We start from the raw sequence: 19,846 nt of genomic DNA, 5'->3' as shown, positions 1-19,846 counted from the left end.
TGCTACTTCTTCAGACACAGGAGCGGTACAATGACAATTTTGGGATCTTTTATCGACTTTGGACATTTTGCTTGATTTCCACTCTAAAACTACTACTTTCTTGTATTTATGTGGAATGGACTATTTTATTATCCAACACTGTCGTTTCCTGACCTCTGTACCTCTGATTTCGGCAAAGAAATTGATTTTTATCTTCTATTGGAAAATTGGCTCACCATATTTTTCGATTGTCAACTATTGCTGCTATATACAATGGAAGGCTCCCCGCGTCATTCAGCCCACATGAAGATCGCCGGAGGAGAACACAAAACGTTACACAGGGCATTTTGGTTGCCAAGCACAGAACAGTTGCCACTGGTTTTTGTGCCAAGCCCCAAGTTCTTCTGACATGTCCGCTCCAGAATCTGGCTGACTGATCGCACCAAGCTGCATCTCCACGTCATGCAACGTAGAATAATTACCTCATTATGTTGCGTGGCGTGCCACCATTTTGGACTTTCATCAGCATTTCCCTAGCATCTACATCGATGCGCTCAACTGCGCATTGAGCACTCATTACAAAATTTCACATGGGCAACGCCAATGCCAACGTCGATACCGCCAACTGCTGGTTACCCTGGTTACTTATAATTGTGGAAATGACACCATATACAACACAAGCAACTGTGCATAATTCTCTACATCTTTGCTGATATTCACAGCTTGATAGGTTCTATTAGTGGATATCGCCCTGATGTGCACAGCTTTAAATTTGTTTGGACTATGATTGCACATCGCACTGATGTGCACAGCTGTTAAATGTACTTGTTCATTTCCATTCATGCTAATAATTGTATGTTTCTGTATAAGTTGTAAAAGCTTGCCTTTTTAAGATTGTTTCCACATATTCACTGTCTCTAGTAACTTTGTGAGATTAACCATGCAATTCAAACCTCTTGGGAAATTTTTGCAAACTAAGGGTGATCCTCCCATTCCTTGTTCTAGGTGGAAGGTGGAGTTTTTGACCTACATGAAGGCCATTGATGTGGATAGAATGGGGAATGAAAGAAAAAATTGTTCTTCTTCATTACTTAGGGTCTGAAGGTCAGGCGGTATTCAAGACCCTACTGGTTGTCCAAGGTCAATTAAGTACTTTTAAGGAGGCACTTATACGTATGGAAACTAAGTTTAAGCCTACTGTCAGTATAGCGCTGAATAGATATACATTTTATATGTGCTCACAAAAGGAGTCTGAATCCTTCAATGATTTTTTAACTGCCCTCAGGTCCCTTGTTGTTTTATGTAATTTTGGCATTATAGCAGACGCGATGACAGGGACCAAAAAATTGTTTCTGTGAAAAACTAAAAAACTGGGTTTTGGGTAATCCCAACTTGCATGACACCATAGCGACTGCTATGCTAAAGCATTTGAACAGTCTGAAAAAGGATGAAGACTATTGAGGATGTGGACTCTAAGAGTGACAAAAATATGGACGAAGTATGTGTTGTGAGTACATCTCGTGGATTTCCTCAAGTGAGAAAAAATGGTGACATAGTATGGTTTAGGTTTGGTAGCACCACCCGCGTTGCTTCCTTCAAGGTTTGTCCAGCCATCTAGAAAGAATGCATTAAATGTGGGAGACTTGGACATTTTGCCAGGGCATGTAAGGATGACAAGAAGACAGTAATTAACAAAGGGAGAGTATTCCCAGCAATGAATAGTGAAGTCTCTTGTGTGAAATGTGTGCCTTTTTCTGATGATGATTCCGCTACTGAAAAGGGGATTGTTGTATCTGTTATGAATGTTTTAGCTCTGGAAGGGGAAGTTTTGAACTACCCCAAATGTGTTGTTCTTTTCATGAATAAAAACTTTGAACTCATGGCAGACTCTGGCTCCAGGTGGTCGACTGTTACTGAGAATTATTTTAATGAAAAGCTCAGTAATACTGTGTCCACCAAAGATCTTTGCCCCTCAGATGTCATTGCTCAAGGTTTTGACGGGTTGACCATTTACCTTATGGCATATATCCCCTCTGACGTTACATTTAAATACACAACTGCTTTTATCAAGTTATATGTGGCCAAAAAGGGAGGGAACGTGTTGGAGTGGAGAGATCAATGGAGAATAGGAATTATACTCAATCCTCGTAGTAAAGAACCTGTCATGGTAGTTGAGGGCAGTGCTCATTGATGGAGAATTTGCTGAAGATTTCTCTGAAGGTTTAGGTAAACTCAAGGGTTTCATCAAAAATTTTGGACCATTCCCATTAATGTGAGGGAAGAGTTGAGAGAGGCTTTGAAAGTGATGTTGGATGGAGGTGTGATTGAAGAGGGGGAGTGATCGAAATAGGTTTCTCCGATTGCATTGGCACATAAATCTGATGAATCGTTGAGATTATGTATTGACCTCAGAGCTTTGAATGCTAACATTCTGCTTGACTGCCATCCATTTCTAAATATCCACTAGGTAGTAAGCATGCTACGAGGAGCCAATATCTTCTCCATCCTTGATCTTTAATCCGCATATCATCAGATTGAACTGGCCAAGGAGTCAATCATATGACAGCTTTTATTACACCCCAAGGATTGTTCCGATTTAAAAGAATGCCCTTTGGGTTAGCGTCAGCAACCTCCGTATTCCAGAGGTCCATGTGTCGTCTTTTCAAGGATATGCAGTCATTTGTGAAGTGTTTCCAAGGTGACATTCTTATATTTTCGCGAAACAAAAGGGGATGATGGACGGAGCGTTTGAGCAAATAAAACACTCACCCCTAGTCAACTGATCTGGGTTTAATCCATCATCATTCTTTAGCTCACTCAGCCATCCCAGTTCAGACATGGCCATATGCAAATCAGTCTGTCTTCTCAGGACCGGAAACAAGCATCCTGGGACCGGTTTCGGATTCATAATCCTCATCAGCCAGGCTATGTTAAATCCAGTGACAAGGTGAGCAATTTCATGTCTTATATTTTCACCAGATAAGCAGAGGTGGCTGGTGTACACAGGCGAGATGGGCATCACACTGCCACCCTGGGGGACTAAACAAAAATGCCTGATGGAACACTGAGCAGCTAGCAGCAATAAATTGTGTTTTTATTTGTATTTATTTATTTATAAAGTTTTGTATAGCGCGAACTTGACCCAAGAGGGTATCAAAGCGCTTTACATTTAGGATTGTTGCGTTAAAAGTTACATCAGTTACAAGGGCCAATCTCCTCATTAGCTGCCTAGCAGCTTGACCGGCCATCAGCCATGTTGCTTAGGTCTCAACGTTAGGGAAAAACCCTTTTGAATAGATACGTAGGCTACAGTAACAGAGTCAAGTAGTGGGAGAGCATGTCCCCACTAGAGGATATAGGTAACGAAGGAGGGGAGGGGTGGGAGTACAAACAAACCACTGAAAGGAGCTGAGCGGCCAATTAGGCCGATGGGGGATGTGACCAAGATCTGGTCGGAGTCCGGTGGTAGGGAAAACTGTGACAGCCAGTTTAGGGTCAGGTAAGGGATTACTATTGCAGCATCCGAGATCAAACTGCTTCCCTTGTTTCTCAGGCCGTCCAACATTCTTGGGCTCTTCTGCAGCTGCTTTGTGCTGCCACCAATAGGTCTCACGCTACGTCTCATTCCCTCCGGGTCCTACAGTTATGGTTGCTCTGAGATGGGATTCCTGTGCCTTGGGAATTAAGTCTCAAATTACTGCTGTTTCATGACACAGTCAGGCTCACCAAACTTTACAGTCTCCATGCCACAGTCCACTTCTGCAATATTAATTATCTTCACCGCTACTGGTTTTGTAGTAATACTTAGTGACCACCACTACCTAGGTGCTCTTACGACTCAATTTGTAGCTCCCCCAACCATATAGCGCTGCACCAACTCCTACTGCCACCAGGCACATAAGCAGTCACACACATTGCCGGCGGTGGGAGATGTACACAGCCCTACAATGCAGTGGCAGGAGGCAGTGCTGGAGGGGCAGATCAAACCATTTAGACCAGTCCCACATCCATTTGAATCCTTACTGCCGGGGGAGGTGTTCTCCTTACTTTGCCCGGAGATCCCCATCAATATGATCAGAAATGAGGGAGTATTATAGTCCAGATTATGGAAGAGGAACAAACCTGGCTTCGAATGTGCAGACGCTGAGGTAAACAGGATGGCGTCCGGCAGGAATTATTAACAGCATGAGCACTTTTGCAGAGGAGCACTAGAAGGCGAGTAACACAGCAAAGTCGTGTTCCAGGAACGCCGATGTCCTGCCCGCCTCGATGTGTCCGGTCAGTTGCAGTGTTTCTCAGACTCAGGACGTATCCCACGTTGCTGTGGCTGGAGCCCCGATAATATTCTCAGGCTTTGGCTCCGCAGTCAGGTGCAGAATGCCTAACAGAAGCTAAGCGGGGCAATCCGTCTGGTCGCTTTGGGGGCTAATTCGGCTGGCATTAGGCTAACTATCTGCAGGCGCCATTTTGCACATTTAGCACATCAGGTCCCAGAGTATACAGGGGCCGATAACAGGTGTAAATGTCTAATTTACGCAGCAGTTTTCAGCTCGATTGCTGCCGTTGGTCTTCCGGTCGCAGAATTTTTGTATTTAAAGGAGTTTGTTTTGATGAAGTTGCCGTATTGCGCTGCAATGCACAGAGTCTTCACAGAGCTTAGCTCCAAGTGGCCATTTCGCTGACGGCTTGGCCTTACTGTTTTTTCTTCACAGAAAATATTTTTCCTTTTCATCTCCAACATAGGCACCCCCAGAGGATTGAAAAATATAAATGTACTTTTAGGCTGCGCAGTCGGCCCTGCCCGGCGGCACCCGTGGACATCCAAATTTTTGTTTGATACTGCTTTATCAAATATCTCCACTGAAACACTGTTGTAAAGCGCTCTGATACCCTTGGGTAAGGCTAGCGCTATATAAAACTCCAAAAATAAAAATAAATTAAATAAAAAATACACTGGGCTGTGCTCCCTGCACACCTGTGTATCAACCACTACAGGAGTCTACACTGGGCTGTGCTCCCTGCACACCGGTGTATCAAACACTACAGGAACCTACACCTGGGCTGTGTTCCCTGCACACCTGTGTATCAAACGCTACAGAAACCTACACCTGGGCTGTGCTTCTAGCACACCTGTGTATCAAACACTACAGGAACCTACACCTGGGCTGTCCTCCCTGCACACCTGTGTATCAAAGACTACAGGAGCCTACACTGGGCTGTGCTCCCTGCACACCGGTGTATCAAACACTACAGGACCCTACAATAGGCTGTGCTCCCCACACACCTGTGAATCAAACCCTACAGGAACCTACACTGGTCTGCCCTCCCCGCACACGTGTGTATCAAACACTACAGGAGCCTACACTGGGCTGTGCTCCCTGCACACCTGTGTATCAACCACTACAGGAGTCTACACTGGGCTGTGCTCCCTGCACACCGGTGTATCAAACACTACAGGAACCTACACCTGGGCTGTGCTCCCTGCACACCTGTGTATCAAACGCTACAGGAACCTACACCTGGGCTGTGCTTCTAGCACACCTGTGTATCAAACACTACAGGAACCAACACCTGGGCTGTGCTCCCTGCACACCTCTGTATCAAACACTACAGGAGCCTACACTGGGCTGTGCTCCCTGCACACCGGTGTATCAAACACTACAGGAGCCTACAATAGGCTGTGCTCCCCACACACCTGTGTATCAAACACTACAGGAACCTACACTGGTCTGCGCTCCCCGCACACCTGTGTATCAAACACTACAGGAGCCTACACTGGGCTGTGCTCCCTGCACACCTGTGTATCAAACACTACAGGAGCCTTCACCTGGGATGTGCTCCCTGCACACCTGTGTATCAAACACTACAGGAGCCTACACTGGGCTGTGCTCCCTGCACACCTGTTTATCAAACACTACATGAACCTACACCTGGGCTGTGCTCCTTGCACACCTGTGTATATAACACTACAGGAACTTACACTGGGCTGTGCTCCCTGCACACCTGTGTATCAAACACTACAGGAGCCTGCACCTGGGCTGTGCTCCCTACACACCTGTGTATCAAACACTACAGCCGCCTACACTGGGCTGTGCTCCCTGCACACCTGTGTATCAAACACTACAGGAGCCTACATGGGGCTGTGCTCTATGCGCACCTGTGCATCAAACACTAAAAACACACACCTTGACCAGAGACGGTAGGGTGGCTACGCATGGGAGGGTGATGTACCCCCAGCCACGCCATTATAAACTCCTGTGCAGGAACCCACAGCTACGCCCGACCCCTACAGGATAGTGCACCTGTGCAAGGGAGACCATACCCTACACACGAGGGCTGTGCTGGAAACAGCCTCGGACCACAAACCCAGAATACACTGCTGTCACACTCAAGCCCCGGGTTGTAAACAGTTTGTGTGGAGCCATGGAGGAGCCAGTTCCAGTGGTGTAGGGGCACCCAACTACACAGCCCCCAGCATGTACACCCACATCCCCTGCTCACCGCAGTACAAGCGGGTCTGATCAGAGGCTCCGGGGCCCAGAGTCCCCCCTGCAAACACCCCCAGGCAGCCCTCCCGGCGGAGCTGTGCTGTGCTGAGCTGTGCTGTGCTGTATAAACTCTAAAATAAAAATATACATGAATCCTGAGGATGTTTGTGTTGGGACTGCCCACATTGTGTAGGGTTTTCATGGTAACTTAAACAACACTAAGCTGTGTCAGTGGCGCTGAATGTGCATCAACCTTTAGAACTAAAATCCTGTGAAAGTTGATTGATGCTGTTTGGGCCTTTTAGCTTCATGAGTACTGTTTTGCAGCCTGCAAATGTTTGTGATAATGAAAGCTGAATACATTTGGGATGCAGTCTTCTTCCTCATTGCCAGTCTCTGCAATCACTCCCAATGGATCTTTTTCATAGTAAATGAGCGTTTTTTTCAACTGCATACTGGTTTTTGTGGAACTACACTATTGATTAATTAACCTTTTTGCTTTCTCAAAGTTGCCTGAAAATGCACCATTTTCCTGCACTTTTTTCAAAACTTTCTCAGGGAGGGAGACCCCCTCCAACCCTCCTAATCCCAATCAGGCTCACTCACTACACCGGCTCGCCACAGTGCACTCGAGACACAATGTTTACACCACACCACTTTCAAACGCAGCTGCTAGGAAAACTCATAATGATCATCTCAGAAATGTATGTAGAGTTCTCAAGGAGTATGGATTGACTATCAAAAAGAGCAAATGCAAATTGTATCAAGATTCAGTTCAATATTTAGGACACACCTTATCTAAAGAGGGTGTGGTACCTAAAAAATCTCTTATTGATGCCATTCGGAAAGCACCTGCTCCTGACTGCAACGATAAACTTTCATTTTCAGGTCTATGTGAATACTATTGCAAGTTTATCATGAATTTTACATCCAAAATGGAACCCTTAAGAGAACTCACAAGAAAAAAGGCTGAATTTGTATGGGGGAAAGCAACAAAAAGCTTTTGACAGTATTAAAGCAGAAATGATGGCTAACCCCACGTTGAAACCTTACTGCATGAACAAGACATGAGTACCCACAGTCGTTGCAAGCATTTATTGTTTGGGATGTGTGTTGTCTCAACGTGCGGGCAAAGACGAGTGTAATGTAACATTTGCCTCCCATGCACTTAACCTAACTGAGAGGCATTATGCTGTAATTGAAAGGGAATTACTGGCCTGTGTCTTGGGAGTGGAGCATTTTCGCAACTATAATTGGGGTGCACGTTTCATATTGAGAACGGACCATAAACCTTAAGTGTCCATTTTGTCTCCTGGAAGAGGGTCTCAATGCTACCGTCCGCATAGCACGTTAAATGTATTGTTTGCATGAATACAGTTTTGGAGTGTAATATGTCCTGGGAAAAGTCAATGTTGCTGCTGACTGTCTGTCCAGACTCCCCTGTATTGAGAATGAAGTGTCTGATGATGAGGAGGCTGTTGCTAATATTAGTGAAATAGTGTCCCCAAAATTTAGTTCCATCTCTGAGAATATGTGGAAGAGTGACGTGTTAGAATGATGTATTGTGTAAAGTCCTTGATTAAACCACAAAAGGTTGGCTCTCCAAAACTGAAATATCAGCTGAGTCATTTCCCTTTTGGAAAATCTCTAGTGAACTTGTTATCGAAGGAGCTCTCCTTTTCAGGCAAGGGAAATGCAAACCATCTCTGTCCCTTCGTGATAATATTTTATCTGTAGCTCACGAGAGTCATTTGAGAATGTCGTCCAAGAAGAGATTAATCAGGTCTGTGTTTTGGTGGCCTGGTTTAGACAGATTTGTTGATAGGATTGTGAGGGAATGCCCTGAGTGTGTGAACAGTGAGAAAATGCTGAAGCGTGATCCTGGTCCCCTCATTCCTGCTGAATGGCCAGACTTCCCATGGGAAAAAGTCGGTTTTGACATTGCGGGTCCTTTTCATTTCTTTCCTCAAGACTGTAGATTTAGCTTGGTGATGGTCGATTATCAATCCAAATGGCCCAAGTTCAAGCTTGTACCACATGTCAATTCCGAGAGTGTCATTATGTTCTTTAAATAAGTATTTGCCCGTAAAGGATACCCTGAAGTCCTTATCACGGATAACGGTGTACAAATGAAGTCTCGTGAGATAGTCGACTTCCTCCAGTTTTTTAATATTCGCCATGTCACCACACCCTTGTACGAACCTGAAGGTAATGGCCACGTAGAGAGATACAACAGAGTTCTTAAATGAGATATTCTCTGGGAACGTAATTTTGGGACTCAGTGGAAAGACAGGTTGAGGGAACATTTATGATTGTACCGTACAACTCCCCATTCCACTACCGAGGTCTCCCCTTTTCAATTGCTAAAAGGGAGGGAACCTGTCTCCAAATTGTGCCCTTTGTGGTTTAAAAAGGCTGTAAATACCCATAGTTCAGTGATCAACAAAGAAGATGTGGCCCTTAAAGTGAAAGATAAGCAACATCAATGTATACATTATTATGATGTTTGCATTAAAGTGAAACAGCTGCAGTTTGTGGTTGTTGATTGGGTCAGGATACGCAAACCAGGTATTTTACTTAAAGGTGAAATGAAATTTGGTAAACCAATCAAAATTGTCAAGGTCAATCGCAACTGTGTTGTTATCACAGATGGTAAAAAGAGTGGCTAAATGTGTAAATGTTCCTTCCTGATTTTCCTAAGGTGGAAATGTGTTACATTACATATATTTTCCTTATCTCTTTTTGTGCCTATCCCTTTAATTCCATTGTATACTTTTGACTCTGGCACCTGCCATGCAGTTAGTTGTGATTCCACTTAGAATTGAAATTCACGTCATTCTGCTCTTGCCTTTACATGTTTTTCAAAAAAAATAGTTTAAACGTGAAAAATATTGTGCCTTATGATTTGATTAACTCCAATCTTGTGATGAAATAAAATCAGAAGCATTGTTGGTATAATTTAATGATGATGTGTGAGTTTTATTAGATAACAAAGATAATTTTCTGTATTTTTATGTGGTTTGGCTGTTCTCCACTGTGACATAATTTATCTGATGCAGTGGCCTATTGGGTTACCCCATTGCTACATAACTGTTGAGTTTACACTGAGCAGTACGGTGCCTTGTGGATTAAACATCTTGAAACTTCATCTGGATTTCTTGCCTCTTTGTTTTTGGAATTTTACATACAATCTACAATTTTCATTATACTGATGGATTAAATAGATGATCAAGACACAAAAACAAAAGAGTTCCAGTCCCATGGTTAGCAGGTAATATGTCCAGCGTCTTTGCCCATGGCCCCCATTCAAAAAGGCAAACTGATCTCTCTAGACCTAGTCAGCACTTCCTGGTCAGCCATTTGCACTTTATTTCACTTCTATCTTGCTCGCCTTTATTTTTCTCATGTGCATAGAAGTAAGACCCACTGCATCTCACTTCATTTACTTCACAAAATCTCATCACCTCTGTTCCTTTACATTCACTCATCACCTATGTCCACTGGTGAAACTTTGTGATTATTTTTCATTTTCCTTTGGCATGTTTATGCGCATCACATATTATCATTGCTTACATATATTATAGTATGATTTTATATTTAGGCTTGGCTTGCAATCATTCCTGATTTTACATTAATAATCAATAATTAAGTGTTCACGTTAAGTTAGCTATAGTTAGTGTATGCCTCGTTGTTAGAAATGGGATTTCTGTCTAGCTAGGGCTTGCGTCTAAGCCAGGCAGACACCACCACTCTAGTCAGGGCAAGGGAGTTACATGGTGAAGATAACCCCTGCTCACCCCCTTCGTTGCTTGGCATGACCAGTCATGCTTATCCCAGAGGCAATGTGTAAAGCGTTTGCGCAACACACACAGACAGCAGCATCACACTAGGCACACTACAAAAGAAACGCCACACAAGCTTATATAAAAAATAGCCTTTGTATTACCCAAAGCACATTAGAATCATAATCACACAATATACACTGTGGCAACTGGCACCAGGTAGAAATTCAAAGGGGATTATATACATGACAAGGCCAATCAAGCAACTGTCAGAACCATCACAAAGCATAAGTAGTAAAAATGACACAACCAGTAACAACTGGTAAAATACTGTACTCAGCATTATCACTAGCAACATAAACGCATTGTGTATGCATCACATTACGCATGAACACATTATACATAAATCAAATTTACAAGTGCACCATAGTAACACTCCCCAGGTGCATACATCACTTTTAGCATAACCGCATTATGCAATCCTTTAGGGCCTTGTGCCCTACCAGTACACACAGGTAACAAACATGACCCCTGGCCGACTGGCCTTACTCTGGGGCCCAAATGCCCTTTGTCCCAAATGCCAGGGCTCTTATTGGGGACTTCCAACAGGCCCTCAGGCTGCCTTGGCAGCTAGAACAATGTGTGTGATGCACAGGACCGCGTTTCACCCACTCCTCCTCAATAGACAAATAGATGCCCCTCTGTTACAGCTGCCCGCGTTCTCACGGTGCAGCTGAGACAAATTTGCTTAGGCACCACTGTGCCCTTAAAGCTCCACTCCGGGACTAAGCCAAATCAAAGTGCCCCCTTTATCAAATAAGACCTCCAAAAGGCCTGACAAGGAATCACCCAGTCATTGAAGCTGCCCACGCTCTTTGCGGTGCAGCTGAGGAAAGCACTGGCACCAATCGCGCCCTGGGAGCAACAACAAATTATCCAGCTACAGCCCCACTCACAGGGGCTCTTCTGGGATTCCTCTGGTCGGCTACAGCCGGCGGCGTCTCTTTGGCTTTCTTCTTGGGCACCTGGGACCTGTGCAGGACTTTAGCGAGGCTCCGGTCATCTCAGATGACCTGCGGGGCTCCTACCAGCACAAGGGGTCCCGCTCTCCTCCAGACACAGTCAGCTGGATGGCTGCATTGCTCTGCCTCTCCTCTGACTGGCCGGACGTCAGATTCCTTGTTCTGACTCCGCCCACAGTCAGGCAGCTTACCTGCCTTCTGAGTCGCCGCTTGTGGTGCGGCGGCCTCTTCCACGAAAACAAATGCAAAAAATGCAGGGTAGGCTCCCGCTTCCAGTGGCATCAATGAGGGGTAGGCTCCAGCTCCAAAGCCATCAATGCGGGGTGGGCTCCCGCTCAGAGGAGCACAGAATGCGGGGTAGGCCCTCACTTTCCTCCAGCAGTACAGGGGGAATCCCCACACCAGGATTCTAAGCGCTGCAGGGCACCAGCACTCCTCTTCTCCTGGCAGGGCTGGAATTCCCCCTCTATGGGGCTCCAGCAGTAAAGATGTAGTGCTTCAAGAAACGCTGGGATCCAAGAGTTTCAATGGGGCATAGCTGGGCCAAGGCAGGCTAGCACACAGGGCCCTCCAGCATGGAAGCAGCCCCTCGTGGTGGTTCCTCTTGCGGCCCAGCAAGTACAAGTAAGCACCCCCAAAAAACAAACCTGTCATGGGGTCACAGCCCCAATATTTATAGGACATTCTCCTTTGTCTGCTCTGGCACAGTGATTGAGGGAACCAGCCTCAACTGGCTCTGGGGGGTGTTGAAGCACTTGGTTTACCAGGCTTCAGCCCTCTGTTGTCAGATGAGGCTTGGTCCTCAGACACACCACAGGGGGCGGAGCCAGCATTCACCTCGGAAGACACAGACCTATTCAGGCTCTGGGGACTACTCTTCCCACTACTCCAAATGCAGATCTCCTATTCAGCCTAGCACTGACTCACACCGCCCTCCCTGGAGCCACACACTACACCAGCAACTGTCACTCCTAGATCTGCGCACACCATCACGCAGCATTTATTATCACTATTCCAAACATACCAAACTTGACCACGCTGCTCCTCTCATATAAGGAATTACCACTGAAACACTCATAAGTGATTCCCCAATGCATTCCTATGAGAGGACAGCCTCACAGTAGAGAGAAACCAAAATGGCTGTTTGTCACTACCAGGATAGGTCACGCACTTAAGTTATATGTCCTACCTTTTACCTACAATGCACCCTGCCCATAGGGCTAGCTAGGGCCTACCTTAAGAGTGACAGACATGTAGTAAAAGGGGGCTCACCGATGTGGCACACACTTTAGGTAACACGTCACAGCAGCAGTAACACTGCGCGCACAGACCCTGCAATGAAAGAGAACTGAGACAGGTTTGAAAGTCTACTTTGGATTGTGGCGTAATCAGCGCTGCATGCCCACCCGTAGCATTTAATTTACTGGTCATGGGTATCCGAGATACCACTTTCCGAGGGACTGACAGGTAAATGAAATATGCCAAACAGGTGTAGACCAATCTTACCATGTTTATTACAGAGAGCACACACGCTTTACACTGGACAGCAGTGCTAAAGTGCCCAGAGTCCTAAAACCACCAACACCAGGTCAGAAAAAACACTAGGAGGAAGGTAAAAAGTTCAAGGATGACCCTGCAAAAAGGGCCAAGTCCAAGACTTGTTTGAAAAGTATGTGTTAAATTAAATGTTGCATCTCTTCTTGCTGTCCATAATCTTGTCTTGCATCAGAAGTCAAGTTTCAACAGTATTCTGTGTGAAGGTCATTGAATATCTTTTAACAAGCTGGACAGTAAATCTTAGCACCTGCGTGTGAGACAACCAGTGGATATGAATCCACCCTTTGAGATATCTATGAAACCCACAGCACTGAAAATCTTCCACGTTCTGACTCATGAGGAAAGGCCTGACACCAGGAGTTTTATGAATGTTTAGTTTGATTGGGTATTTCTTAGTGGAACCCATTAGGGGTATTTCTCTTGTTGAATTTCATGTTTTAAGTGTGTATTACTGGCTTAGAGAGTTAGACTTCCTTCTTTCCACCATCGAATGCAGATACACCTTTGCCTCTCTTGAGACTCCATGCTTGCTTTATTTCTGCTCATAAAGTTAATCTCTCGAGCAGGCACATTTCTTCTCTGCCTGATTGGAAACTCCATTTGATTCTGCCTTGAAGGCTATGTTAGCTGACACGTGCTGCTTAAAATTTCCCCAACTATTCTTTACAAAACTTAGCTTAGCATTAGGGAGTTTCCTTTCATTGAAACTGAATCTTTTATGATTTCTCTTTAATAATCCTGAAATAACTGTAATTTCTGTTTTGACTTGCTTGGATCATATTGACTTGAAAGGTTACTTGGCTGATTTGAGTATGTAACATTGCTGATCTGACAAAAAAAAAGGTTCATGGTTTGCAAATCTACCACTCTGTCATTCTTGTGTGGCAAAATGTGCATCACTGTTATTGAGATGCTTTGAACGGTTGATGTAAAGCCTCAATTCGAGCCAAAAGGCTGTCCACTCAAGTGCATTTCAGGTGGCATCTGGGTACATGTGGGTTCAATACTGGTCCATTTGCTGCACACAATGGTGCAGCAGCTTTCTCTAAATAGGAACTGACAGCACAACATATCAGGAAACCTGGCCACTGACAGAAGAGGCAAAGGACCCTCATCAAAAATGGCTTGTGGTTGCATTGTAACAAAAAAGAAATACTTAATAGCTGTGGTATCAGCAATGTTACAGTTCTTGTGAGTGAGTACGGAGCACAGGATTCAAACGGTAATTCACCAATCCCATGTAATGGCATTCCAAGAGACAGGATAACAGAACTGCCAGAGGAATAAGGTCTGAAACACGTGACTGAGCTGACTCACCGGGTAGTTTCAGATGGAATGGTGTTATGATTTCTGCAAGCACTGAGAAAAAAAAGGGCGGGGCTCAGAAGAACCTTGAAGACAAGATATCAGTTAGCGAGCGGTGGAGATGTAATAGATTAACCCAGTGTACTCAGAGAGATGAAGACAAAAGGGAATTGCAATAACTACAGCAAGGGATTGGGTGAGGCAACACGAATGGAGTAAGAAACAAACAAAAAAAGGAGTGGGACACAAACAGGGGTGAACTTAATTTGAACTGGAGCCATACAACTCGCAAGAAGTTGCCAGGTACCATCTTGATAGATCAAACTTACTTTGTAGGAATGTGACGCCATTGTGATTGTTTTTCCTGTGAATTTGTGTTAATCAGTCGCCAATAACTTGCCCTCTATAATTTGCAATCTTTCCTTGTGTTTAGATAAAATCTGTAAGTTCTTGAACCAGTGAACCTTTCCTTGCTTTCCCCTGGATTCGATTTTGATGACTGGTGATCTTGCTCTGTCTGGCTACTGCCTCCAAAAGGTAAGTAGTCATTATGGGGGGTGTGGCTTAGCACCACAAGATCGCAATTGCTTCCTAAGCGAGCTTCCTAATGGGCCCGCAGATCCTTCTTCATCTCAGCCGGACCTGCACCCTCTACCCTCTACAAGATGAGAGGGCTTTATCCTTTACCTGCGGGGAGTCTGGCAGACTGGGTAGGAGCCCGAGATCGCCACAGGTGGCTCTGCTGCAGCAGATCACTCCTTTGTCCAGCTGAAGCCTACAACGAGTAAGACTAGCCTCAGTGGAACAGGGTATGAGAAGGGATGGTAACTCCCTTGCCTGCCCGCTAGGCCTGGTATAGTTGGTTTCTGCTGTTGAGATCTAGCACCTCCCTCCTCATCTCCACCGTATGAACCAGCTACTGAACAGGACACAGGGAGCCCTTCATGGCCACATTGGAGCCCTGTCTACTGGCTATTTGTGGAGAGGAAGGGACTGCTCATGTCTCCCTGGCCAAAGGTTAAACTCTCCTTTTGTAGCTGGGAGCAAGGCAGGAACCTATAGGGCAGAAGAGCACTGCTCCTGCCTGAGCACCTTTGGATGCTCTCAATGTAAGAACATTCCCATCGCTGTCCTCCCAGAGGGCTTAGAGAGCACAAACCCACGTCAGAGGGCTGGCTATCTTCTCTCTACTCGGTTCACACCATTGGGCCTCTTCCTCTTCTTTATGTTGATTGTAACCATGGGTAGACACCCTGATGGTCCCTGCCAAAAGCCCCTACAGACCAATGGAAGGGCTCCTAAGATTGGAAACTTTGAGTATTAGGATGTGATACTGTGTGCGGCCAGGCATGCGGGCCAACTGTCCTATGACAATGGCTAGTATTATTAATTTTCAGGGCTAATCAATAGCAGTACTGCACTTCTGTGTGCTTTTGCTGGGTGTTAAACACCATCTACAACTAATCCCTGATGTTCTCTGCCAAACTGAATTATTTTTCTGATCAGTGCACATACCCTGTCCCTGTCACCAGGCAGGTCGCTCCCCCCACCGCCACGCAGCCCCCTGTGTGACCTGTGACTCTGCTACTGCCGCCCTTGGCTCAGCCCGCCTGCGTATCTGCGTCTCTACATCTCTGTTAAGTACTGTATTGTTGCCTCTGTACCCCTCGTCCATTTTACCTTTTGTACCCCTTGTCCCCATTTTGCCTTTTTGTACCTCTTGTCCGTTTTTCCCCCTTGTGCCCCCTTTCCCCTTGTACCCTTGCGTCTGTGTCCCCCGCCACTTCGTCCATGCGGCCTCGCCCCCTTGCCACCCATTAGCCGCCCGCTCCCACCTCCCAGCTGCTCCTCCCTCCCTCTGCCCCTCATATGGAGGCCGCGCCGCAGACGTGCACAGCGGCTGCACCACTGGTGCGCCAAGTCCATCTGCGCCAGTCCGTGCCTGGACCGCGCCCACGCCAGAACCCCTGGACCCTGCGCCCACCATAACGTCAGACTGCACTACGACTCAAGCACCCTCCACGCACTCAACACCGGACGAGACCACCCCTGCTACCAGGTCATTCCGAAGCACACCCAAGGCCCTTCACTTGCCGGAACTGCAGCTACACCAGCATCCAGCCCGCCAATGCACCAACCAGAGAACCCAACCACCTCAGATGCATCCTCATCAACACCCGCTCCGCTCAGAATCACGCCATCGAACTCTGGGACCTCCTAGATTCTACCATCCCCGACGTCGCCTTCCTGACGGAGACCTGGCTGAACGCCACCTCAGCACCCGACATCGCCATAGCCATCCCACAAGGCAACAAGATCTCCTGCAGAGACCGCGACAACGGAGTTGGAGGGGGGATCAGCATCGTCCACAAAGACACTCTCAGAGTCTCGACCAACACCGACGACACCCTCACCACTGCCGAACACATGCACTTCCATATCCACACCAACCTCAACACAACCCTCAGAGGAACACTCATCTACAGACCACCCGGACCACAACCACAGTTCAACGACACCATCGCCAACCTCATCAGCAGGCACGCCCTTGCCTCCACAGACAACATCCTCCTCGGGGACCTCAACAACAACTCCACCACTCTCATCGACATCCTCGCCAACCTCAGACTCAAACAGATCGTAACGACCCCCACCCACGCCGCCGGACACACACTGGACCCCATCTTCTCTGCAAGCCCCCACATCTCCTTCAACCACACCACCGAACCCCACTGGACCGACCACAGATGAGTCCACTTCACCTTCAAGAAACCCACCACACACCGCCGCACCCAACAGCTGGGGCAAGGTCACCAGGGACCAACTGACAACCACTCTCACCCTGAGACCACCCGCCGACCCCTTTGACCCAACACCACCGCGACCAACCTCAAACACTGGATAAACAACTGCGCCAACACACTTGCACCTCTCAAGACCTCCACAACCAACCACACCAACAAGAAAGCCAACGGGTTCACCGAAGACCTCCGGACATCCAAACGCACCTGTCAGAAGCTGGAGAAGAAATGGCTCCACGACCGAACACCAGACAGCCACAAAGCCCACAAGAACGCCACCCGCAGACATCACCAACTCATCAGGACCACCAAGAGGAACGCCTTCAATGACCGCCTAGACAACACCAAAGAGCTCTTCAGCATTGTGAAAGAACTCTCCAACACCAGCTCCAACGCCATTGACATTCCACCATCACAGGACCTGCGCGACTCCATGGCCAACTTCTTTCACCGCAAGATCATCGACATCCACGACAGCTTCAACTCCAACACCCTGGCACCCACCACCGAGACCACCACCCCGCTACCTCCACCCGCACCAGCCACCTGACCGCCTGGTCCACCGTCAGCGACGAAGACCCCATTAAGACCATGAACTCCATTCACTCCGGGTCCCCATCCGACCCCTACCCCCACCACGTCTTCAACAAAGCCAGCACAACCATCACACCCCACATCCGGAAAGCAATCAACTTCTCCTTTGAAACATCAACCTTCCCAGAAAGTTGGAAACACGCAGAGATCAACGCCCTACTGAAGAAACCCAAGGCAGAACCCAAGAACCTCAAGAACTTCCGGCCCATCTGCTTGCTCCCGTTCCTGGCAAAAGTGACAGAGAAGATTGTCAACAAACAGCTAACCCGCTACCTCGAAGAAAACAACATTCTGGACCCTTCCCAATCTGGTTTTTGCAGCAACCACAGCACCGAGACCACCTTCATTGCTAACACCGACGACATCAGGATCATGATGGACAAAGGAGGAACAGCCGCCCTCATCCTCCTGGACCTGTCAGCTACCTTTGACACGGTCTGCCACCGCACCCAATCAGCACGCCTCCACGACGCCAGAATCCAAGAGAAGGCCCTGGCCAGGACCACATCCTTCCTCTCCGGCAGAACCCAGAGCATCCGACTACCCCCTTCCGCTCAAAAACCACAGAGATCATCTGAGGCTTCCCTCAGGGATCCTCCCTCAGCCCGCCGCTGTTCAATATCTACCCATGACAACATAGCCTCAACATAATTTCCTACGCCGACGACACCCAGCTGATCATCTCCCTCACCAGAGACCCCAACACCGCCAAAGCCAATCCCCACAGACGAATGAAGGCCGTCACCGACTGGATGAAGGACAGCAGACTAAAGCTGAATTCAGACAAGACGGAGGCCCTCATCCTTGGACCCACCCCATCAGCCTGGGACGACTCCTGGTGGCCCACATCGCTAGGCACCATCCCGGAAACCACGGACCATGCACGCAACCTTGGGGTCATGCTCAACTCCGCCCTCTCCATGACCAAGCAAGTCAACACCATCTCCGCGTCCTGCTTCAACACCCTCCGAATGCTCCACAGGATATTCAAATGGACCCCCCCCGACACGAAAAAACCCGTCACCCAGGCCCTCGTCACCAGCAGACTCGAATACGGGAACGCCCTCGACTCAGGAACAACATCCAAGCTCCTGAGAAGACTACAACAAATCCAGAATGCTTTGGCACGACTGATCCTCGACATCCCCCGACGCAGCCCCATCACACCCCATTTGAAAAGTCTACACTGCCTCCTGGTCAACAAGAGGGACACCTTCAAACTCCTCATCCACGCACACAAAGCACTACACAACACCGGACCTGCATGCCTCAACGACCGACTCAGCTTCCACACCATCACCCGCAGCCGGCGCTCTGCCAGCCTCGCCCTCGCCTCAGTTCCTCGTATCCGGAAAACCACCGCCGGCGGCAGATCCTGCTCCTGCCTTGCCGCCAAGACCTGGAATGCTCTCCCTACCAGCCTACGACAGACCCAGGACCTGCTGAAATTCAGAAGACTTCTCAAGACCTGGCTCTTCGATCAGTAGCAGCCCCCCCCCCAGTGCCTTGAGACGCTCAGGGGTATGTAGCGGGCTTTAGAAATGCTATGATTGATTGATATACCTGCGCCTGAGAACAATGGCAGCACTCAGCTCTAATCGAGCCCAGTGTGCAACCACTGGACATGTAGATGAAGGATACAACCTGAATAACTGAAGTCTCCTCCCCCTTATGCTATGCTCTCTTCCATGGGACACACAACCTGCACACGACTGCTTTGCTCCCTTCTATATAGCACTTTGTAATCTTCATGGTACATGTCTTCGCTGCAGAGCTCACTTGTGCTGAGCTCTCAATTGCCCAATGCATAAACTATGACCCATGATGTATGGCGCCTGGATCACCTGACCCCATAGGGGGCCCAGATGCTCGACAAGAACCGGCAACTAAAGATAGGTCCTGCCAGATCCCTACTGTCCTACCAGGATGGGAACTGGTCAGCTCCTCACTCATCTAACATGCATCCTCCTGACGGGCCCTGCTGGGACCCATTGATGGCCTATAAGTTCCATCACAGCCACCACCCCTTCAAGAGCCCATAACGTTTCTTTCACTGGAGTTATAGTTATGTTACTATCAGTTCATTGTTTGGGTGGCCAAACATCAATTCGTGGTCTTGGAGTGGGGAGTTGGAAAGTTTGCAGTGCCAGTCCTGGTCCTCATTTACCACTGCATTACATGTCTACGACTTATTTTGAGGTCGGTCGGAGAGCACAATACTCCTCTCCATCGTGTTTGGTGGGTCTTCACCTCATCCATATCCCATACCATACTATATGGTCAATCTAGCACCAGGAACATGCATGGAGTCGGCTCTG

The sequence above is a fragment of the Lissotriton vulgaris genome, chromosome 1_1, assembly GCF_964263255.1.
Source record: "Lissotriton vulgaris chromosome 1_1, aLisVul1.2, whole genome shotgun sequence".
In the NCBI taxonomy this organism is placed as follows: domain Eukaryota; kingdom Metazoa; phylum Chordata; class Amphibia; order Caudata; family Salamandridae; genus Lissotriton; species Lissotriton vulgaris.
This window is presented reverse-complemented; position numbering follows the sequence as displayed.